The 24,874-nt window shown below is 47.7% G+C and overlaps 1 protein-coding gene across 2 annotated transcripts in view; it reads left to right on the top strand.

The window, feature by feature from the left end:
- Positions 1-12,044: 12,044 nt before the first annotated feature.
- Positions 12,045-24,874, top strand: part of Mapre3 (microtubule associated protein RP/EB family member 3) — a 50,053-nt gene continuing 37,223 nt past the window's right edge. The window contains exon 1 of one of the 2 annotated variants that reach the window (XM_036171101.1): positions 12,045-12,302. The gene's annotated coding sequence lies outside the window, so the exon portion shown is untranslated. The remainder of the gene's footprint in view (positions 12,303-24,874) is intronic. The other variant, XM_036171102.1, reaches the window with a different exon arrangement.

Raw genomic sequence — 24,874 nt, 5'->3', positions numbered from 1 at the left:
CATTGCTTCCTGGCTAGACACATGGATGCAAAATGCATCCTTGAAATTCAAAATTTTCACTTTTTTATTAGAAGGAAACTCCTTTTGAGACTGGGGTTTCTGTGCATTGTTTCTCATTGGACAGACTAACAACATGGTTATAAGAATTAAGGCCCTCCAAGTCCCTCTGAGAGGAAATTCCCTGTAAATCCACGGTCACCGAACTGAAAGCTGACTGCCGCATGCCACTCGACGTGCTTTGGTGACACCGGCTGGCCAGTGTCTCTTCAGTTGCCGGAATTCTTCATTGTAAACTGCCTGAGTTTGGCGGGATTGATGACCCTGGAGTTCCTCTCTTAATCAGCGCCCAGCGGCACCGGCCATGCCACATTCCAAGGCACCTGAGGGGTTAACTTCACTAACAGACTTCTCAATAAAGGTCTCACCCTTCATCCCTGAGGGAACCCAAGCTACTGGGTACAACTCCCAAGACGACCAGGCGTGTTTTGAGTCCCAAGGACAAGATCTTTCAGAGGCAAGGCCTTACATACCTGCTCTTGTGCAGTGGGTCACCTGAAAGAATTCCTGGTGGCTCAGAAGAGGAACGTCAGGCCCATCGTGGGTATCTTAAAAAGAGTTACTATGTGAGGACTGCTGTTCTGATGTTCAACAGGTCTCCATGAGTAAACCATCTGCACCGTGGCCTAGTGATGTCTTTCCTCAGAACGCTTTGTAATTCCTCCTTGATGCCTGCATTGTGGTTGTGAAACTCCCAGGAATTGGTGCCAGAGACAATAAAAGAATGCTGCCTTCCACTTGTAATTCTGTTCTTCAGATACAACACATTCATCTGGCGGCACGGTCCTGAGAACTGGTATCCCAGTTCTGTTCATTAAGCAAAGCCAATACGTTGGGGAATCATACTGGATTACTTGGGGTGAGCCAAGTGGGGTTCCCTTCTAGACCCTTAGACTGTAGTTGCTCATCCAGCCCAGTGGCTCTCAGTCAGGGTCAGTTATGTCCTCCAGGAGATAAGAGTAGGGAATATTTGGACGCCCTTTCGGCTGTCACCACTTAGGGGACCTTGTGGATACCGCTCCAGGACACTGCTGAGCATCCTACTCGGGAGGTACTCAGAGCAGCCACCACAAGAGGAATTGTTCAACTGAAATGTCGATAGCACTAAGCTGGAGCAACTCTGGTCTAGTTTAACGATGAAATGAGATCATTGCCTTAGAAAACTGTACGAGGAAATTTAAGAAGGAGGAAGGAGGCAGACAAGTTTATGACTCAATCCTGTATACAAGACATTCTGGACAAAATAAAAAAAACAAAACCCATCATGAAGAGAGCTGGACCACAGCATCCCAGTTTGCAGTCAGAGATAGGACCCCAGAGAGTCCTACCATGTTCTTTTCCACGGCTTTACCTGTCAGTCCTCTGCCACCAAGATCAGGAACCATGTTGTACAGGTCCCGCCTAGCCGCTGTGCAGTGCTCTGGGAAACAGAGGGCTGCATGTGAAGAGCTGAGTGAGGTTCTAAGTACGGAGAGAGGTGACATGGCACATGGCAGCCTGACCGTTGTCACATCTCAATTCCTCAACCATGACATCTATAGACTTTCTTTTATACCTGGTGTCAACTAAGCGCCCCCCTCCAGGAAATGTCTTGTGGTCCGTAGGGGAAAGGACCCTTCTGAAACTCAAGGAAGGGTGCTTGGGAGAGGGAACTGGGCATTATGGCTAAAGCAAAATTCAAAAAGAGTACGTGAGCCAGGCGGTGGTGGCGCACGCCTGTAATCCCAGCACTTGGGAGGCAGAGGCAGGCAGATCGCTGTGAGTTCGAGGCCAGCCTGGGCTACCAAGTGAGTTCCAGGAAAGGTGCAAAGCTATACAGAGAAACCCTGTCTCGAAAAACAAACAAACGAACAAACAGAGTACATGAAAGGGTGACACACTACACACCATGTATCCAGTAGAGTCTGACCTGTTTCCTCGACATCTTTTTCTCAAACGTTTAAGTCTAAGGCAGACAAACAACTTCCATGATCTAAATGTCCAGCTTGATAAATCTAGATAAAAGGAATGTGTAGATGGAGACAGAACATTGCCAGGACCTGAGCAATCTGCTTTGTGATCTTTCCTGTACTACCAGTGCCCCCTCCCCTATGGATCTGCTTGTGAACTTTTGCTGCCAAATCAGTGTCATATCACACATGTGTGCGCATGCGCGAGCACACACACACACACACACACACACACACACACACACACACACACACCCATGGATAACTACTTCCCTGGCAAATGAGTGTTGTCTAGTTTTGAACTCTGATTCATGGAATCATGCAATGCATACTCTTTGTCCTGGCTCTGTTTCTCCACGTTACGTTTTTAAGATGTAAAGGATACATCTTGTTGTCTATTATGTGCAAGATTGTCTAAGGTGGAGGGACCAACTTTGGCAGCAACATGTACACACACCAGAACTTCATACAGGGTGAAAGCATAGATGCATGTGAAGGATATATGCAGAGTGCTTTCCTGTTGGTGTAGGGAGAGACTTGTGCAATTCAAATGTGAAATTAAGAAAGCAATTCCAGTTACAGTAGCACCAAAAAGAATCAAGGGAGGGCTGGAGAGAAGACTCCGTGGCGTTTGCTGCTCTTGGACAGGATCCAGATTCAGTTCCCAGCACCCATGTAGCAGCTTGAAACCAATGGTAGCTGCATTTTGGGGAATCTGATACCCTCTTCTGACTGTCTCGGGCTCCTGCACATATATTCACATACATACACTCAGGCACACATAAAGTGATGTTTTTAAAGTTAAAAAGAACAGAGTGTTTAGCAATAAATTTAGCAAGACAAATTCAACAATTGTACCCTGAAAACCATGAAACTGTTAAAAATGTTCTAAAGAGCTAAATAAATGAAAAGTCATTCTGTGGTCAGGAAGCAGATGACTTCTTATCATGAAAGTGGTTATATTCTGAAGATGGATCCTCAGATTCTGTGTAATCCCCATCAGAATCCCAGCTATAAAAATGGATACCTGGTTTTTAAATTCATTTGAAACTGCAAAGGACTTGGAAGAGTAAACTAAAGAGAATCCTAAAGGAGCTGGTGAAATCGTCATTAACCCCTTATGAACATGGAGCCCCCAGTGACCTAATTGTCTTTCAGAAGCTTTCCCTCTTAAACATTCCTCCACATCAACCCTGCCACACCGAGGTCCAAGCTTCCAACACAACAGCCTTTGGGAGATACACTGAAACCATAGCAAGATACACATGGCAGGAGTGAGCTATCCTAAACACACACACACACGCACGCACGCGCACGCACGCACGCACGCACGCACGCACGCACGCACGCACGCACGCACTCACGTGCGGTCCCCTTCAGCTATCAGACCATTGAGACAATGAGCTCTAGGGAATTGACACTTCCTCCAGGGGTCTCATTCTGGGGAAGGAAAAGCCTGAGACCTTGATATCAGCCACAAGGGAACTTGTCTCCTGGAAGGAGATTGCACACTATGCAGGACAGACTGAGAGCAAGCGGTAGAAGTCAGTGATGGGTCAGTGATGGGCAGGACTACATCTTGACCGGAAATGCCCACTATGTATAGCTCTTGACCTCTATTTAAACCCCACATCAGTACTCCAAAGATGGATTTAGGGCACCATTGGTCCTCATAGTTCTTCCCAGTATGGACACACTGAATAAATCCTTTTCTGCTTGTTACTATTATTCACTTGTTGATTGGCCTTGGTTATTGATTGTTGAGGAGGACGGCCCAGCCTTGCTTGTTAGAGTTGCCAGGGTCCAGGCTCTGACCTTAACAACTTCAGTAGCAATATCGAGATATTCCGTGGAGAAAAACAGTGTTCTCAACAAATTGTGCTTAGACACCTGGATATCCACATGCAAAAGAATTGAAATTGGAATTTTGCCTCACACTATGCAAAACTCAGCCAAAACGGACCCAATATTTAAATCTAAGAACTAAAGCTACAAAACTGTTAGAAAAAAGGCATAGAGATAAATCTTTATGGCTTTGATTTGGTACCAGATCCGTACATATGACATGGAAAGCATACATATGTGTGTGTATGTATATATATACACAATTTCAGTGAAATCTAAAAAAATTTACATGTCAAATGAGATGCCCTCTTGCTTGCTCGCTCGCTTGCTCACACACACACACAGAGAGAGAGAGAGAGAGAGAGAGAGAGAGAGAGAGAGAGAGAGAGAGAGAGAGAATCTTACTTCGTGATTTGGAAGGTGTAGAGAACAACAGGAGAAAGCCGGGGATTCTGGGAGAGGAAATCCTGTGGTATTCACCTCCATTGGCATGCCTTCAGCCTTGGCTGGAGCAGCGGCTGCTAGAAAGATGAATTGTCTTGTCCCATCCACTTCCACTCCTACCTGGACCTCCTTCCTTGTTACCACGGCTTTTCCAGGTTGAGTGGGCCGGACTCCAGCCATAGTACTACCCGGAAAGACCTCCAGAGGGCGCTTTAAACTCAGCCGTGACCACTTTGGCTTAGGCAACAGGCCGATAGGTGGACAGGTAAGGCTCAAGGAAAAACAGCCAGTTTCTAAGTTTGGTCCTGGACCCCCAGAGGGGCTTAAGATGGTGCAGCCAGCAAATGAATGAGGGACCATAGCAGTTTTTCCCTTACCTGGACAACTTTTAAGAGAAATGTCCCGCTCAGGAGGCAGAGGCTGGCGGATCTCTGTGATTCCGAGGCCTGCCTAAACTACAGAGTGAGTTCCAGGACAGCCAGGGCTACATACACAGAGAAACCCTGTCTTGAAAAACCAAAAAAAGAAAAAAAGAAAAGAAAAAAAAAAGACTTTTTCAAAACCAATCTCCAATGAATAAAGAGGACAGCCACTAAAATTTGAACTTCACATAAAAATAAGTATGTCACAAACAGTGTTTGTGACACGCTAAACTACAAAAATAAAGAAGAAAAGAAAAATCAGAAATTCACATTTAATTAAGGAGTCATATATTCACCTAGCAATTTATGTCTGGCTTCCTGAATGTTCCACCTCCCGTTTAGTAAGTGCCTACAGATCGTCTGCTGGGCCTTCATTAGATAGTGCAAAAGTAAACCAAGGACAGCTCCTACATTTAGAAGTGTGTCGGGGACCAGACGGATTGTAGTCAGAGAGGACAGCACGCATGGCATGGAGGGGAAGTGTAGGTTCTGGCGCTGGCTGCGAGTTCAGGACCTACTTCTGCCGTCCACTAGCCATGTGATCTTAGGCAAGTGATCAACTTCTCCGGGCCTTTGATGTGAAGACGGGAGCGTCATCATCACTATTGGAAGGATGCTGCCATGGCAGAGCCAGAGGAGGGACCCCTGAAACTGGTGTTGAGCAGTGGGTGGGTGTTTACCTGAGGAGAGAGCACCCCACAGCTTAGGTCTCAGCCGAGAGACAGCTGCTTACTCCAGCAAACTCCAAGTAGTATTTTCACAGGTGTTGGGCAGCATCGACATGGGAAGGCCATAAAAAGAGTGTAAATAAAAACGGCTGCTAAGGATCAAATCGTGTGTCTACTGTATGAAGAAGCCTGAACTTCTCTCTTTAAGCAAGTGCCTCCTAAACTCTATCATTAAAGTACCCCTAAAGACAGGGCAGTGTTGTGTGAAGAACATCTTAGCTGGAACCCCAGATCTTCATAAATCTTCTGGTTTTGCTTTTTAATCCATATGTCATTTCAATGTAAAAGATATCATTAGCCAGCAGGTGGTGGCGCACACCTTTAATCCCAGCACTCGGGAGGCAGAGGCAGGCGGATCTCTGTGAGTTCGAGGCCAGCCTGGTCTATAGAGCGAGTTCCAGGATAGCCAGAGTTACACAAACAAACAAACAAAAGGATGTTGTTGTCCTTACTCTATAGACAAAACAAAACCCTGGAGAACAGGTATCCCTTCTATATCTCTTCCACCTGGGGGAATTATATGAATTTCCCATAAGCCAGTTTGTGAGGGAAAGCCGTGGGGAGGTAAGCCTGGGGCTATGTGAAAGGCCAAGCTGTAGAAAGAGCCCTAAGGCCGTGGATGGTGTTGAGGGTGGATCAGAATGGAGAGGCTGACAGGGAGGACGGGTGTGAGATAATACAGTATCTGAGGTCGGAGATGGTCATGGAGAGAGAGATAAAGGAGAAACAGAGATGGGTGACATTTCATAAGTAGAATTGATTATAACACAAAATCATCCTGGGGGTTAGGGAGAAGGGTGGATTAGGATCACACCCAGGCTTTTTGACACCAACAACAACATGAGGACTACAGAATGGGTATCATGGGTGGGAGGGGAAATCTACTTAGGCACACTGAGCTTTTGATGTCGGGGCTGCCTAGAGAGTCTAAGACCCGTGAGAACGCGTACAGTGGAGATGCACAGGTCCAGAGGTCACAGGAAACGATGAGACCATTCAGGGAACGTGTAGGGAGAGAAGAAAGCAGATAGAACGGTAGTCTGGAACAAGGGGAATTATTGTTGGAGGAGGGCAGAGCTTCAGTTTTACAAGATGAAAGGGTTCTTCAGATGAAGGGTGGTGATGGAACCGGGGGGACCCCACCCAGTGTTTGAGGTTACATTATAGAACAAGGTAGAACAGAAAAAGAAATGTCAAAAATGTCATGATAGAGCATCAAACAAACCAGCAATGGAAGAAAACATGGACACATTGCATTCCACGAACATTTTTTTTAAACTGGTGCATTAAAAAAAAAAAAAAAAAAAAAACAACCCAGCATCAACAGAGTGAAAAGGAACCCACAGAATGAGAGAAATTATTTGCAATTTATATATCTGATAAGAACTAATTGCCAGAAAACACTCTGAACACTGAACAATGGGGGGAGGCGGGGGAATCACAATTCAAAAATGGGAAAAAGAATTCTAAGAGACATTCCCCCGCCCCCACCCCCAAATGTACAAGTAGCCAATAGCATATGAAATAGTCTCAAAGTTAAAGACAAAATCAAATTATAATGAGATTGCAGCTCACAGACATTATGACCACTATCAAAAACCAGAAACTAGCAATGTTTCCTCTGAAAACATAAAAACAGAACTACCCTGTGTTTCAACAATCCCACTTCTGAGAATATACCCCAGATAATTTAAAACAAGGTCTCAAAGAGATGTTTGTGTGCCTGTGGTTACAGTAGCATATAGTTCAATATTCAAAAGGTGGGTACAAGCCAACTGTTCACTGACGGGCAAATGGATAAGTGAAGTGTGATATGAACACACAATGCCATATCATTCAACCTTTATAAGGAAGGAAGTCAGGTGTGGCACACACCTGTAACCCAACACTTGGGAGGCAGAGGCAGGAGGATCAAGAGTTCAAGGCCAGCTTCAAGTACACAGTGAGTTTAATCTGGCTACTTAAAACCTTATTTCCAAATAAATAAATCAACAAATAGAAGGACATATCTGTCATATGTTGAGCATCAAGATAAATTATCTGGGCTGAGCTCTCAATCAGGAAAGTGCCTGCCTAGTCTGACAAGAACCTGAATTCCATACCCAGAACCCACATTAAAACAAAACAAAACAAAACAACAACAAAAACAGATGTGGTGGTTCACATGTATAACCCCAGTGCTGAGGAGGCAAAGGTAAGTGGATCCCTGTGGGTCACCAATCAGCCAGCCTACGTGTCAAGTTCTAGGCCAGGGAAACACCATGTCTTTGAAATATTAAAAAATGTCCACCATGCCTAGGGAACAACATCCAGGGTTGTCCTCTACACACACACACACACACACACACACATCTTAGGAAAGAATTATAACCCATTGGGAAAAATCCATATTCACATTTATATAAGTAAATGGATTAATACTGAACTGGCCAGTGTATTCATAGAGACTGTATTTCAATCACTATGAGCTAGTAACTACAGTGAACACCACTTTTCTTTCTTTTTGAAATGAGGGTGTCTGTATCAATAATCCCATGTCTAGACCACTACTGTATGTTGACTATGCAAGAGGCAGATGGTGAGGTTTTGACCTCACAGCTTGTCCAACTGATGGATGGACTGGTACCCTGGATTTGTACCCAGGAGACAGGACCAGAGCCATATACACATTGGGACCTGATTCAGATGAGATCTGTCATTGGGCTGATGGAATCAGATTTGAAGGTCTTGAGGGAAGAGATGTGTAGTTAGAGTTTTTCTGCCTGGCCCAGTCAGGACAAATCTCTCTCACCCGCCAGGCCCATAGATGCTCAGAACCAACCAAGTAAACACACAGAAACTTATATTGTTTACAAACTGTATGGCCATGGCAGGCTTCTTGTTATCTACTTCTTCTATCTTAAATTAACCCATTTCTATTAATCTATACTTTGCCATATGGCTCGTGGCTTACCAGTACCTTACATCTTGTCATGGCGGCGGCTGGCAGTGTCTTTCTTCACCCAGCCTTCCACCTCCCAGAATTCTCTTCTCTTTTGTCCCGCCTATACTTCCTGCCTGGCCACTGGCCAATCAGAACTTTATTTACACAGAGCGATATCCACAGCAGAGATGAATGTATTTTGCGAACAGATGTCAAGATGTGGCAAATAACATCACCCAAGTTATTGGTCTCAACATAGCTCCCATTCATATATATTTATTGGGCTTTAGTTGATAAACTGTGTGATCCCCACACAAGCATGGAGATCTGGGTTTGATCTCCAATACCCAAGTAAATACTGGGCATGGTGGCATGAGTCTGTAATTCCAGTGCTGGGGGTGGTGGAGACATGGATCCCTAAAGCTCATTGGAGAATTAGCTTAGTCAATCAGTGAGCTCTAGTGGGGCCAGAGAGAGATCCTGCCTCAAAAAATAAGGTAGGGGCTGGATGTGGTGATTCAAACCTTTTTTTTTTTTTTTTTTTTTTTTTTGGTTTTTCGAGACAGGGTTTCTCTGTAGCTTTGGAGCCTGTCCTGGACTAGCTCTATAGACCAGGCCTCAAACTCACAGAGATCCACCTGCCTCTGCCTCCTAAGTGCTGGGATTAAAGGCGTGGGCCACCACCGCCCGGCAGTCCAAACCTTTAATCCCAGCACTTGGGAGCAGAGGCATTGTAGATTTCTACACATCTGAGGTCAGCCTGATCTACATAATAAGTTCTAGGCTAGTCAGAGCTACGTAGTGAAACCCGTCCCAAATAAATAGGAAGGAAGGAACGAACGAATGAAGGAAGGAGGCAATTAAAGAAGACAACTGATATTGACCCCAGGCTTACACACACACACACACACACACACACACACACAATTCCATACTTTTGTTATATGGCTTTGACCTTCCTCCCATTGAGACATGGGATCTATGCTCCCCATCTTGCAAGAGGGTTTTGGGTTTGTTTGTTTGTTTGTTTGTTTGTTTTGTTTTTTAAGCCAGCAGGATTTTGAAGCGAATTTATAAAAAGGGATTTCGTTTTTTCTGTGCATTGGAACATCTGCCTTTGGAACCTTCAACTACCATGTGAACAGCCCAGTTGCCCTGAAGGTACCAGGTGGTAGGAAAACCAAAAAGCTACCTATGAGATACCATGAAGGCAGGAGGATGTCCAGAAAGCCTGTGATGTTTAAGCCCCAGCCACCATTTGACTGCAAGGACACCAGAACCACCCAAACGAGCTCAACCTAAACTCCTAGCCCACAGAAATTAAGAAATGACTGCTTACACCATAAAAGTTATGGTGATTCGCTGTGAGAAAGCAGATTAAAAAGCAAACCTTCAAATGTTAACACAAGAGAATCTGGGAGACGGGGTAAGTAGCATGCTTTATAGGTCATGTGGGATGAGGTTACAATCTTTCATCTCAGGATTACTCAGGGGTTGTCTACACCACTCAGGTCTACACCTGCAAACACAGAGCTGAGCTGGAACTTCACAGGAAAGAAAAGTAAACTAAGCCTGAGATCTGATCTCACCCTTATTTTTGTAGCATCCAGACACCTTGTAAGTAGAGTCAGGACAGGAACCACTTTGGGTTTCCGGTTCTGTGGCCAGGGGCAAATGAAAACTCGTACCTACATTTCTAACTATTTCTCTCGGGAATTATTTGTCAAACAGAACTTTTTCCTGAAAATTGCTGTAGATGGGGTGGGGGTGGGGGAATTGGTCACTACATTGGCATGTTTTGGGCAGGTTTTGGGTTTCTTTTTGTTTTTTTTTTCCTTCTCTCTAATCTGCCTCCTCTTTTCCCTGAGAAAATGGACCTCTTTGGGGTGCTTTGATAGCAGTAGTCTTTGGGTAGTCCTGGGTGGGGTTTAGGGGAGCAAGACAGGGAAACTTGGAGGAGAAATTAGACCTTGAAGGCTAACTTTTAAGTCACTCAAAGAGAATATAACATCTCTGGCATGTCAGCATGTCCAGAAGAATCCAGTGATGTTCACCAAAGGGGTATAATCAGAATATGCTTATGTTCATACAGAGGGTGACTAAACGGGAGTGGGGGGGGTGTCTCCAGACAGTAGGAACATACACCCCACTGGAAACACTTGTGACTGAAGAAGGGAGGAACCAGGATACACAAAATGCAAGAGTCTTGGTTAATGGATGACTAGAGCCTTGGCACGGAGATCAAAAGATAAGGGTGTGGGCCAGCTAAAACAGTAGCAGCCATAGTCAACAAAATATGTGCATAGACAATGAGGAAGATGTGGACTGAGAGTCTGAGGGAGTTAGGTCAGAGAAAGTGAGGGAAAAGTGAAACCTTTGTCTTTGCTGGAGTCAATTACATACACAGTTAGTGGGACTCTTCTATGTGTCACATTCCATGCGTGTGAGATGCTGAGGAGGCTGATGAATAAGACAGAATTCCTGCCCACCAGGATGCATAGTCTGGCTAGGGCGACAGAAGTGTAAACAAAGGATGCTACTGAAAGATTTGAGTAACCAAGAAGGTGCATACGAGGTGGGTTCAGAGGTGACCACAAGACATCCACGGGAGTCAGGGCTGAGTGGAGGGGAGACAGAAGACCCCCCCCCCACACACACAAAGAGAACCATGAAATCTCAATGATGTTGAGTATAACAAGGCCCTGGAGAGAGCAGTGTGGGCCAAGGACTGCAGGCACTGGGAGGAAGGAGATGTATCCAAAACTGAGGAGCTCCATCAAAGCAGACTTGGAACAAGGAATTTGGGAACGTGAATGGGTATGTCAAAGAAGGCTGTGAAGAATAGAATCTACACCAACCAGTGGGCCAGAGGAAGGAACTGTCAGCAAATGCACTGGGAAAGGGACTCTATGGTCGGCAAATACTCAAGGAGAGCAGATGAAAGATGGTGAGTTCAAGGCCACCAGGCTACAGAAAAGAGTCCCTGTCTTTTGGTTTGGTTTTGTTGTTGCTGAGAGAGGATGTCACTCTGTAGCCCAGGAATGACCTTGAACTTTTGGCAAGTCCTGATTCCACCTCCCAAGTTCTAGAATTATAGGTGTGAGCCTATAATTTACCAGGCTGCTCGGAGGACCTGTCTCAAACAACATCGGCAAATAAACAAAACCCTCAAATATGAGTATCAATGCCCATTCTGTTAGCTCGGCTTCGGGGTAAAGGTGCAGGCTTCCTCGCGGGAGGCTAAAAGGGATGTTTGACTGAGGTAAAGATTCAAGTAACAGACTGCAACTGGACGCCGTAAAGCAAGAAAAGGCATCAAACCCGGCTTCGGTCCTTCCATGTCAGCGAGAGAGAAGAAATAGTCTCTTCTTTTGCCTTTGCTGAAATGGTCAGAGAGTCCCCATCATCCCGCTACGACGGGGGATCGTAAGTAAAGGCTGGTTCCTTCTTGGACGAGTCAGGGCGGAGGAATTGTTACCCTGTTGCTAAGGAAAAAGGAAGGGGGCTGTTCCCAGTTGCCATGGCGACAAGGTAAGAGCGTTCCCCTCGGTACCGCCGCACGTTTACCAGGCGGTTTCGTCTCCTCGTTGCCATGGCGATCCAGAGGGATTGTTCTCGTCTCCCGCACCTCCCGCCGCCGCCGTTGCTAGGACGAGGTAGAGGTAGGGGTTGTCCGCCTCTCGCCGCCCGGTTGCCGTGGAGACGGCGGGTGCCCTGGCCCCGCCCCGCTCGGGCTGACAGCGGCGGCCGCATCGCGCCTGCGCAGTGCTCCCGTCCCCCCGCAGTCTCTGTGCGTTGAAGCCGGAGACCGCGGCGGCCTCTGCTAGGACCCTCCGCCCCGGAGCCTCCGGCCGGAGCCGCAGCCGCTGCCGCAGCGCCCCCGCCGCCGCCCGTCCCCTCCCCTGCCGCCTCCGCCGGAGCCGCCTCGCGCACTGTGAGTCGGGGCCGAGGCCACGGTCGCCGTGGGGCTGAGTCAGCGGGAGGCCCGGGCCGGGCTGGGGGAGGGGAACCGGGCTCCCCCATCTCCGCCGGCCCCCGCCCCCGCCCCCGCCCGTGCCCCATTCCGCCGGTCTGCGGCCCTCGGGGGCCTCCGGGGCCAGGCCGCCCCAGCCACTCCTCCTCCCCTGCCCTCCTCCCTCCCTCCCTCCCTGCCGACCCACCTTGGGGTTCTTCCCCTCTAGATGTGGCGCCGTCGCACCTCTGCCCACGGCCTTGTATTTTTCCTCCAAACTCCCTCCTGCCTGCCCTTGTCCCTTCTCTTTACTCCGGCGCCTGGCATCTCCGGGCCTCTAGTTTCCCCAAGTGATATGCCAGAGGAAAAGAGTGGCAGGGTAGGGAGGCCGTCGGTGGAGACCTGGGGGAGGGGGACATTGTAGCCGTCCAAACCTTGGGACCCTAAGGGACCAACTTCCCTCCTACCCGCTCCTGACGCGATTGGTTTAGGAAAGCAGGCCTCCGTGGATAGTTCTAAGTAGCTGCAGAGAGCCGGCGCGGCTTTCCGAAGAGGTTTTTTGGGGGGTTTTTTTGCCAAGAGGGGTCGAGCTGCGTTGTGATCAGCTACTGTTGGGTGCTCAGGGCTCGTGCATGGTGGCCTTCCAGTGTGCTGAGCCACTGCCCTGGCCACAGGGAAGCGAAGGGAGTGGAGGGACGGGGGGCATGGTTGGTTTGGGAGCTTCGGTTCGTGTGCTTCCGGTGCGTTTTTTGTGAATAAGCATCCTGCAGGATTCTTTAAGGAGTCCCATTACATCCTCGGTATATGTGAAGTTTGAAGACCGACCTGTAAGGGTTACAGCAAGTGCTTACTGTCTGTATGAGGGGTTTTGGCAGGGCTTGATTTTCCGATACCTGTAAAAATTTGGTGAAGTAACCAACCGGGCCATAGTGGATTTTGACGGGATGAGCAGAGTGGGGAGGAGGGGCGGTTAAGAGTGCTCATGGAGTAGCTCTGAGACCTGTATCCCTGCCTCCTGCAGCTCTGAGTCTTGGTGGAGACTGTTGCCTGGTAGGATTCCCAGGGTTGCCTTTGCCCACCCACTTGCCCAGCTTGTCGTACCTAGTGTTGAAAGAGAAAGCTATTTTCTTTTTGCCAGTGAGAAACTCAGCTGAAGTGCGTTTGTGCTCGTAGCCAGAAAGTTCTCCATAGACATGCCTCAACTCGAGGGCTCCTAACTACTGTGTGTACCTCATTGCCAGCTTCCTTTGAGTCCTTGTTTTTTTTTGCTCTCCCAGATTTCTATGCAGTGTTAGAAAATATGTGTAAATAGAAGGCAGTTCTAATGAATAAGAATAAAAGATTTCTTTCTTTTCTTTTTTAAATTCCAGGCTACAAAGGGCACGGTCCACTCCTAAAACTCATCAGGAGTTTCTGGAGTTGCAAACAGTGATTTCGCTCCTCGGCTTTGCTCACTCATGGCCCATTGGCAGCCTCCTCAGGGCCACTCCCTGCCCCCATGCCCATCAGATTCATTTACAGTAGCAAACACGGCTGTCGCCCTAGTTTTAAACATAGAGATGGAGTTCAGGAACATGACAGCCCCCATCCAACAGTGGAGTTTGCTCTCTTTCAGATGCCAGTCTGGGGTTTGGCGGGATGCACCTGCCGGTGGTGCAGTGGGAACTCTGGGGCCACAGAGTTACATTCCTTCTTCTGGTCCCTCTCCGTGTCACATAGCTCTCCCAAATACCCAAAGAGGGCAGGAGGAGACAGCTGTGCTGGAGGGCCGCTCTTCCTGGACTGAGTGTATTTTGGGAAGCAGTGTTATTACTGGGGTGGACCGTGCTGAATTAAGCAAGAAAATGTGTCAAGAGAGATCAGGGGAGTGTGAGGTGCAAATGTTCCCTTTGCAGTCTGCCATGGGATGGTACCTTTTCAGAACATCAGAGTGGCGTTTATATGGGTTAATTTGCCTTTGAAATCCACAGCAGTGTTTTATGAGATAATGATTGAATGCTTTATAAACTGGTCCTCTTAAGAAACATGACTGAGACCTGCCGTACACCTATCCAGCTGCTATTGAAGGTCATTGTTAAGATCAGGGAGAGAGGCATGATTTGGACCAAGTCAGACCTAAAGCTGTGTGACAGATGTTATATAGTTTTATAGGACTGTATTTCCTTGATCTTGAGACAAACCTGTAATTTACCGACAGCTTTTTGGTAAAGTGTGTGTGTGTGTGTGTGTGTGTGTGTGTGTGTGTGTGTGTATTCTGAGCTACATCCTAGTTTCAGAAGCAGGAATTAGCAAGCCTTGAAGGAGATAGTTGTGTGTCTTAGAGTTAGAATGGTGTTTCATTTCTGTGAAGATACCAGGACTACCTCACCTAAGAGTGCATCCATTGTCAAGGTGGATGTCTCCAAGCCCATGCTCTTTGTGGGTTTAGATGACTAACCAGACTTAGGCATGCTAGTGGCTGTTGAAGAAAACAGAGTTCCCATATGGCAGTCCAACTGAGGGCGGTAACATGGTACTTTCCAGAAATGTAGCAAACAGCTGGAAGCAAACATCTTATTTGTTGCATTTGTCAGCTGAGTAGAAAATGTAAATGTTCAGACTAAAACGCATGTGCTCTAGTTCATTTATAGACACGTTTGTGAGGATCCCAGACACGTGTTCTTCTCCTTGTAGTGTGTTAGTTAGAACTGACAGGACATAAGGTGTCATAATGTTATTTCCAGGTTTTGACAAGAGACCCTAAGCGTTAAGTGATTTGCCCCAAGGTGATTGAGCTCATGTAAAAAGTATGTGAAAACACTGTCATCTGTACACAGTATGCAAATGACTGTTGGTGGCTAGTCATGTCTGAGTCAGGATTAGAACTCACATTTCCAGACTAGTGCTATTCTACACCACCACACTGCTGCATTTGTCACACTTGATAGTCCAAAGGGCTTTAATAAAAATAATCTAGTAGTCTCTAATTAGCCCTGTAGACAAAGGCTTCTTTTATTGTCTGAGATGTTGCAAGGCCAGGCAAAATTTAATGCCAACGTGTCTAATTAAATATTTATCCTTGCCACCTTAAAAATAATAATTTTTCCTCACACACTGCAACTTCGAGAGGTCTCCTTTTTTAAAAAAATATGCATCACCTAACAGCAAATGTGAAGTTGGGTGTCGAAGTCTTCTTGGCTTATCTGTGAGGGCGCTGCATTCTGGAGAGCGAGGAGAGAGCAGAAATGGGCTGAGGGTGGGAGAAAGCGTGAGGGGCAGCTTCAGTTACCTCCAGCTCTCAACAACGTTGCGTAGGTATTGGGAACCACGTGGGGTTCTCCTTCCCATCCTTTGGAAACTGAGTTGATCTGGCCTCTCAGAACAGATATATCTGAGCACAAATCCTGTCCTTCTGCTTCCCGGCTGTGTGACATTGGGCAGGTTATGTAACTGCTGAGTGTTAATTTTCTCGTCTGTCAGCCTGGACGATGGCTGTCCCACAGGGCTGTTAGAGGATGCACGTAAACAAAACTTGCAGAGTAGCTGGTTGGCAGCAGGTTGCAATTGTTATTTGTGTTCACTGGTGCTGTAAGTTTGAAAATAATGTCTCAAAGTTTGTCGTGACAAGTCCATCCTGAACTAATCCAAAGCCCCCATTCCTCAGGAGCCTTCCCAGTGTTTTCAGTGGGAACAAAGACTTGTCCCGTGAAAACCTGAGACTTGCAGTATTCTTCCAACTGCCAAACGAGAAGAGTGTGTCTATGAAATGTTCCTTTGTCTCCATGCAATCAGCTGACTTGGTTGTCTGACAAAATGGCCAGGCATGAGCAGTTGACTGGAGCAGAGCACAGGCTTGGTGTGTTGTGGGGGTGCTCAGTCCTTCTGCTGGGGAGCTAGTCCAAGGAATGATCTTAATTTGAAATAGAAAAGCCTCTGAGTGCTGGCTAGTTAGTAAACCTCCCAGGGCCCTCGTTCACTTCCTCCACTGTTAGAGGTGCACCTTGAACCAGGACTTGGCTCAGATTAGTTTTCATACTTGTAGGATAGCGAGGTCATGGGACAGGAGCCCCTCCTCCCAGAAGGGAAACCTCCACCCTGAGTGAGGAGAGGAAAGGTGAGCCATTCTGGATGGAGCAATTACAGAAAGGCTCAGGACCTTTGCCAGGGCATGTCAGTCAGGTGGCCGAACACAGGGGATCTAAATCCCTAGATCAAGTTCGTATCCATCTACAGGCCTCCAGAGACGAGCTCCATAGTAGGACCCCTAGCACATGCAGCTTCTGCTTTGATCCCCAGCATCACAAATAAACTGGGGAAATACCTCCCTGTGGGAAGCAGGATTTGGGTGCAGAGAAGGGGAAAGGGGCCTCAAGGGGGGCTTTTACTCTCTCTGCTTCAGTATCTGACCTGTTGGAAGACACGCTGTTTTGAAACTTAGAGAGGACCAATGGATAGTGCATGTAGCTCAGTAAACACATTTTAATATAAACCCCACTTGGAGTGTTCAGTGCTTCCTTCCTCAGACCAAGCCAGTGTCCAATCCCACTCTTGAGGGAGGAAGGCCCTCTGAAGTGGCTGCTTCCCTGGCAGCCCAAATACTTAATGAAACACCCACGCCATCGGTTTTCTTGACCTTTTGTCCCCTTTTTTTTTGAGGCTGGTCCCCTCTTCTTGACCATCTGAAGCAATTATTTCCTCAGAGGCTAACTTAATTTCAACTAGTGACGAAAGTGGCATCTGCCCACGTGACCTTTACAACGAAGTCTGTGAGGTGGATGTACTGCCACACGTGGAATCCCAGCCCTTGGGACGACCAGGGCTACATAGTGAATCTGAGTGTCAGAAAATGACAACATACTAAATCCTGTGCTTCTTACATGAAAAGAGCTTGAAGCTTAAGGGACCAACCTGAAGTGTGGGTACACTCTGTGATGGGAGCTGCTGTGATCTCAATCAGGTCTGGCTGGTCCTTTGACACAATATTGACAGATTCTGTTAGAAATGACTAACAATGGGCTGGAGAGATGGCTCAGCGAGCACGTGCTGACCTGGGCTCAGTTCCTAGCACCCGCATGTTGGCTCGTGACCATCTGTAGACACTCACATGGTGCATATGCATGCGGGCAAAACACTCAAGCACATAAAACAAGTAAATCTAAAAAGAAAAAACATACAGTGTGATGAGAATTCACTAAGTGATGTTGAAGTTTTAATCTTGTCATCGATTGGCCCGTGGCCTCCCTTAACCGGGTGTCCTGTTGATTATAGAAAGATGACACACTTAGCACTTGGGCATGTGCTTTGGGTACTTACCCAGAAGCTACATGGATTATGCTGGGTAATTTACAATCCGTCACCCAGTCTTTCCTTTGGCTAAGAGGACAAATCCGCGTGGTAGCTGGCCAGGGCTGGTGAGACATCTTGCAGCCAAGGGTGGATTTCCCCAGCGTGAAGTTGGCTGGCCAGTTCTTGCCACATGCTAGGTCATGTTTTCAGTAGCACCATGCCCTACCAACTTTGCTGAGCTGACTAGCTGTTGTTTCCCAACTTCTTATCATAACATCAGTGTTCTAGCTCTGGATGCTTCATTTCCCTCAAGTAAATAAGGCCTTAGCCCGCCTGGAATGTTTTGACTCCACACAAAATGATGTTTTTCATGAAACTATTTCCTATATATAGGAAGTACATACCACTTGTATGATATGATTAAAATAGCTGAGCAAGAATCATGACACCAAATCTGCCTAGTAGTTCAGATTATACACACACACACACATATATATACACACACGCATACATACATATGTATACACTAACACACACATATAGCCTTAAAAGGACACATATCCTTAGACCATAAATTGCCATTTTCAGGCTATTTAGGACCTTTGGTTAAAAGTGTATTTAAAAATACACAGATTTGGCCAGGCGGTGGTGGCACACGCCTTTAATCCCAGCACTCGGGAGGCAGAGGCAGGCGGATCTCTGTGAGTTCAAGGCCAGCCTGGTCTCCAAAGTCAGTTCCAGGAAAGGCGCAAAGCTACACAAAGAAACCCTGTCTCAAAAACAAAACAAAAAAAAACAAAAACAAAAAACAAACAAACAAACAAACATGTATTTGTATTAACACATTATTAATAATATAAAATATTTAAAATAGCCAGAACTGTTGGGCCGGAACTACTGGGCACGGTGTCCCACACCTTTAATCCCAGCATTTGGGAAGCAGTGCTAAGCAGATCTTTGTGAGATCAAGGCCAGCCTGTTCTATGTTCTGGTCTGTACATGGCTCCAGGCTAGCCAGTACTATAATGTGACCTTGTCTCAATCTCCCTCACCCCCTAAATTTAAGTAAAACAACCAGAAGTGTTAGACACTAGGGCTGGTCAGAAATAAAATACTGCATAGGCATTAAAACATTTGTCTAATAATATTATTGAATCCAGGAATAGTGGCACATGTCTATAATCCTAGCACTCAAGAGCCTGAGGCAGGGAGATCTGAGTGCAAGGCTAGCCTGGGCTGTACACAAAGCCCTGGCCTCCTTGGACACTGCACACATGTGGAACATACACATACATACATGCAGATAAGGCACTTATGCACAGAAAATAAAAATAAACCTTTTTTAAAGTGGGTCTTAAAATATCCTTATTTGCCTCTTAATTTTGCTGTTGAGATTTATCAGCTGCCATAGCTCCTGTTTTGGGTGACCTGCCTTCCTCCTATGCCTTTCCAGATTCTCTGAATTGTCAGACCCCCAGTGCTCTGGGGCCTTCCTGTAGGCTTCACCTTGCATTGGATGTACATATTCCTGTTAATTGTTTTCAGTCTGTGCTCAGGACTCCATAGCCTCCTCCTTTTCTCTGTCCTTGGTCCCATTTTGTTTGCCCATCAGCCCACAGATCCTTTTTCTCCAGAAATGGATGTGGTTGTCTAGGTTAGGCATTTGCCAGTAGTGGAGTCTCTTCCACTTGAAATGCTGGGGAGGGATATTTCTAACCTCCTCCTGAGGATCCAGGGCCCACGTGGAGTCGAGGGACATATGGCCCGGCACACAGCTTGGCCTGTGCTGCAATAAATGTTTGCTAAGCGGGGTCTGTCTCTGCTTCGAAGTGGTTCTGACTACCCAGACACTCATCCCAGATGGGGCAGATGCAAGCCCTGCTGTCTGGCATTATTAGTGAACAAGTCTTCGGTTATGTCTAGCTGGCAAGGCTCCATGACCAAGTGATTGTTGAACAAGCAGTCACCTTATCTTGAGGGCATTGTTGTCCTGGTCACCTTGTAACATGATATGATTATAATATAATGTCCTGGTGACCTTGTAGTGGTGTTTCCTGGCTGGTAAGAGGTGATATCTTAGCTGCTTTTGAGTCAGCAAGATCTTGGAGTTGATGTGTGTGTTGCCATGTGGAAGAGGCAGGTCTCGGGCCACTAGATGAAATTCAATATCCCTTCCCATATGAGGAGTGTTGTGCTAAGGGCTTATCTCCAGGGGTGTAAAATGTACCTTGTAGCCAGATTTCCCTGTAGCACCAGACTCTTGGCCGCTAGCCAGCCCTCACCTCCTTCCTTGTAGGTTATTACCATTTGTCAAGGCCTCTGATTTTGTCTCTGATTTGTTCTGATTTTAGATAGGTGGGGTTCGCAGCTGAAAGCTCACACTTGGGCCATCATATTAACACCCCTAAGTGACGGGACCACTGCTATGTACGGAGATGTGATGTGCTGGCCCCAAAATAGCAAGCTGCAGTGTTTTGAGACAACTCCATAAGACCTGTATTCCCCAGGAAGTAGAGTGTCCAGTTTTATAGGTTATTCTTACGAATATGCATGTTGTCTTCATGAGGCCTTGTCGTAAGGAGAGTCAGCAGGTATTGCCAAGTGTTTTCTCTGACTTGTATACATGATTGCTATGTATTGATGGTGATCTAGCTGGATTTCAGTTAGAGTTCAGTATTTCAGTGATTTTGAAGAGGTCTTCACATATTTAATGGCATAAGGAAGAAGAGCTAGAGTCACCCCCTCCCCCATGTCTATGGATTTAACCAACCAAAAAGCAAAACTTGAATTTGGCACATGCTGAGAGTCCTGTGCTGAATCCATGTGAGGTGACATGTGGCCGTTGCATTAGGTATTACAGGTAATCCTCTCGTGCCCTCCTGGATCATCCGCTTGACCCGACCCTGATTTGAAGTACAGGGGAGGCCGTGCCTAGGCTGTATGCAGGTCCTAGGCTATCTTATAGGAGAACCGAACACAAAAAGACTTGGGCAGATCCTGGAGCCAATCGCCTATGAGGTTATGTACCAAGAGACCGTTGTATTTGGAGACAGTCATCCAGTGCAAAGGAGACATCGGGGAAGGGGTGCCTTCACAGGCAGGGGTTCTTCTCCCCCTGAGACTGGTGGAGGGGATAAAGGTGGCTGGCTTCCTGGTGAGAAATGACCCTCACTTCTGAAGCAGCCAGGGCTGCCTGCTCAGGAGGAGGGAACGGGACGGTGGTGGGAGACTGAGTCTCGAAGACCTGAATTAACCACAGAGAGGAGTTAGCCTGGGCATTTGGAGATGAATAAAAGTCTTATTGTTCAGGGCCAAGGGCCTGTTTGGGCGTATGAATTCATAATGGGCCAGGTCTCCGTGCTGGCCCAGAGACACAGCAAGGGGAAGGGGGCCCCAGGATCGGGGCTGTTTGACATTTTCTAGGCAGGGATTCAGAGGAGGCAGAGTTTAGACAGCTGTGAAGCCGCCGGCCCTAAGGTCCGAAGTGAAGGAGGGATCCAGATTTAAGCAAAGCTGGCTGCCCACCAGAATGAGGGGTCCCAATGACACCAGAAGACAGGTTTGGAGTGAGGACTGAGCCACAGGAGGTTAGCCACAGGAGGAGGTCTTCACTGGAGTTGCAGGTTCTAGCTGTAGCTGCCTTGACCTTTGTTGACCTTCGTGAGGTACCTGGAGTTGTGTGGAGTGGGCGTACCTAACCAGCCACATCTTTAAACGCTAAAATCTCAAGAGAGGAGCTGGGGCGTTATGGTGCTGCTGACGTGCTTTGACACTGATGGGGACATGGAGGCAGGCCTGGAACGGGGAGGGGCTCTTCTCATCAGCCAGTTGCTCTTCGGTCCCAGCTTGTCACCACTCCAGAGGCGCCTGGCCAGGAGCCCTTCTCTGCCCGCACGCAGAGGTTAAGCTTAAGGCACTGACCCTCCTGGAGGCTCCGGAGCTGTATCTTAGACGTGCAGTTGTGTGGGCCGGGCTGTTTCCCCGACCTCTGCCCACATACTCACTCTTCCAAGTCAGTCCTTCCTGGCCTTTGTCAGGAAAGAGGACCACCTCTGAGTCCTCAAGACTGATCCCACCCCTGGCTAGAAGTGCAGTTTTGTGAGTGGGTTCCTTTCTTGCCCATCCCCTGAGCTAAGTGCCCTGCGCAGTGTGTAACCTGTACAATTGTATGTAGCAATCTTTTTTCTCACCTGTTTTCAAGCTTGCCTGAAGGCCCTTGCCTCCCCCGACCCCTCTGTCCTAATATCCTCCCACACCACCTGCTTTGACCCTGACCCTGACTGACACCCTGGCTTGTGGCCTTTCACCTGCTAGACTCGAATGACTCTCAGGCTGGAGAACGGAAGGCGTTTGCCCAGCTACTGCTCCAAAGCAGTCCCAGGGCTGATGACCCTGGACACACGGGGATGGAAACCTGAGGGGGTCAGGTGTGAGTGTGGGGAGCTGGGAAAGGCAGGGCTGCCTCCGTTCCTGGGCCCTAAACCTAACCTAACCCTTGCCTGGATGCTGCGTCCATGCCCCTTCCTGAAAGCCAGGACCCAAGCAGCAGCCTGGCCCCCAGCCAGTCCCCACAGGAAGGAACAAACAGCCCTGCACAGGCCTCCAGCCAGGTGGGGTAGAGCGGAGGCGCATTGTCTTACACGGAGAATCAAATGGACGCTTTGTAAACAGCCTTGTGCCCACCCTCTTCCCCTTTCTCCTGCCCTGCCTGGCGGAGAGTCATTAGTGCGCGGCTCCTGATTGGCTAAAATCAAGGGGAGACTATATACAGCTGATGGACTTCAGTGAAGAACCTCGGAATGGAGTTAGGAGAGTTGAGCCGGGCGTTGTGGGACTGAGAAAGTCAGCTCTCAGTTTCTCCTCCTGTAACATGAGGGCGCTCTGTGTGTGCTGTGCCCTTTACATGAAGCATCCTTCCCTGGCTGCTTTAACCTCCTCTGTCTCGGCCTAAGAAGCATTCTATGACTTCCACCCTGTTCCACTGTCATTTAGGACCCTGTGTCATCTTTCTGTCACTGTGACAGACTACCTCTGAAAATCACCTTAGAAAGAGGAAAGACAGTTTTTGGCTCATGGGTTCCAGAAGTTTGGGTCTGTTGTCAACTGTCTTTGTTGCTCTGGGCCTGTGGCAAGAAGAGGATCACTGTGGGAAGGTATGTAGTAGAGCAGAGAGAGATGCTCACCTTCTGGTGGCCAGGAAGAAAGGAGAGAAGGAGGGGGAGAGGGGAAGGGCAGGGAGGGAGAGGAGGAGAGAGGGAGGAGGAGAGAGAAAGAAAGAGGGAAAGGGAGAGAGAGAGGGAAGGGAGGAGAGAGAATTACACCTAGTGACCCAACCTCCTCCTGATAGATCCCACCACCTAAGGGTTCCATCACCTCCCAATGGGACCCTAGTTTGACAGCCAGGCCTTTAGTCCATGGGACTTTGGGGGAGACCCAGATCCAAACTATAGTAGCTTCCATCACAGGCTTTTCCAGCTTGTGGACCACAGTCATTAACAAGCGGAGGGCAGTTCATTGGGTTTTGATGCCATTGTTTTTAAAATGAACAAGCCAGGGACTGGGCATGTAACTCAGCTGACAGAGTGCTTCCTTAGAATGCTCAAGTCCTGGGTTCCATCCCCAGCACCACGGAAGCTGGGCATGGTGGTACATGCTGGTCATCCTAATGCTGAGGAGGTGCAGAGGCAGGAGGATCAGAAGGTTAAGGTCATCCTTGTCTGAGGCCAGCCTGGGCTACATGAGACATGTTCCCCCACCTCCCCCAAGAAGGAACAGATCAGAAAATACCAACAGCAATTGCTTATGATTTGCATGAGAGTGCTTTAATGAACCATTTGTTACTGCATACATCTCTGCCCATATGTTTGTATACATGTTAAATTATAAAATGTATTTTCATAAGTAGATTAAAGGCCTCTGCTTTAAAAACTTCTTTCCCAGTATTTGTCCTTTGTAATATTTAACGTGCCATAGCAACAGCTTATAATTACCTATAGCTATGAGTATGATTTATACATAACTAACAGGCTCCTTGAGGCAAGGACCAAGACTGACTCACTCATCCACATAAGAACTGATGAGAATTTGGATGTGTCCTTATTTGTGTATGTGTGTATATATATGTGTGTGTGTGTGTGGTCTGCATGTATGTGGTGTGTGTACACATCTGAATACATATGTGCAGGGCCTGGGGAGCATGTCGGTCTCCTCTATTGTTCTTCACCTTTTTCCCTTGCGACAGAGTCTTTCACTGAACCCGGAACCAGACAGGCCGCAGCAAGCCCCAGCAAGCCCCAGCAAGCCTCCTGTCTCTGCCTGACACAGCGCTGGGGTCTGGGGATTCAAACTCAGGTCCTTATATTTACACAGCAAGGACTCCCCTGTCACCTGGTGATACTTTGGGACCAGTGAGTCAGTGCCTTCTGTTTTCAGGGTGTTGTGTGGTCATCCTTAGTGACTTCGATGAGGAAAAGAAAACCTCACCATGAGCTGATGGACGGAATACCACCAGGAAGAGCCATTGTTTCGCCTCTCCATCCTGGGTCAGCAATGACACTGGAAAGGTCACCCAGAAAGGTGGCAGGAGGCAAGATAGGACACCCCTGAGCACCTCAGGTCCAGGTTTTCCAGAGCAGCAGCTCCCTTCTCTTCAAGACTGCCCGCTGCTGGGGTCTTGAGGACTGAGGCATTCATCGGGGTCTGCCACACGTGGAGCTTCTCCTTTCGAGAACTCCACCTTTGCACCTTTATTTCTCCTGTGTCCTGGTGACGTTTACATCCATGGGTCTGCTTTTTCAGGAGTGGAAGGAGGAAAAAGGTTGTTCCCAGAAGCACTGTGACCTTGCCCATGTTTGGAGAGAAACTTCAAGCACGACAAATGTTTGAAGGGAAAGTTCTCCATCACCTTGTCCCCAAGAGTCATTGCCACCATTTAGGTGAACAGTCCCCTTTACTACACACTGATACTATTTGTGTGTGTGTGTGTGTGTGTGTGTGTGTGTGTGTGTGTGTGTTTATTTTCAAGGCAGCATCTCATTATGTAGCCCTGGCTATCCTGGAACTCACTCTGTAGACCTGCCTGCCTCTGCCTCACCAGTGCTGGGATTAAAGGCATGCGCCACCATGCCTGGCTCTAAGGTTTTTTTAAACAAACAAAGCAACATCTTGAGGGACTGGAGAGATGGCTCAGAGGATGAGCGCACCTGCTGCTCCTGCAGTGGATCCAGGCTCAGTTCCTAGAACCCACATGGCCGCTCCCGATTACCTGTAACTCCAGTTCCCAGGAATCT

The sequence above is a fragment of the Onychomys torridus genome, chromosome 21 (assembly GCF_903995425.1).
Source record: "Onychomys torridus chromosome 21, mOncTor1.1, whole genome shotgun sequence".
In the NCBI taxonomy this organism is placed as follows: Eukaryota; Metazoa; Chordata; class Mammalia; order Rodentia; family Cricetidae; genus Onychomys; species Onychomys torridus.
The sequence above is the reverse complement of the archived record's forward strand: the minus strand, read 5'-3'. Positions and strand labels throughout refer to the sequence as shown.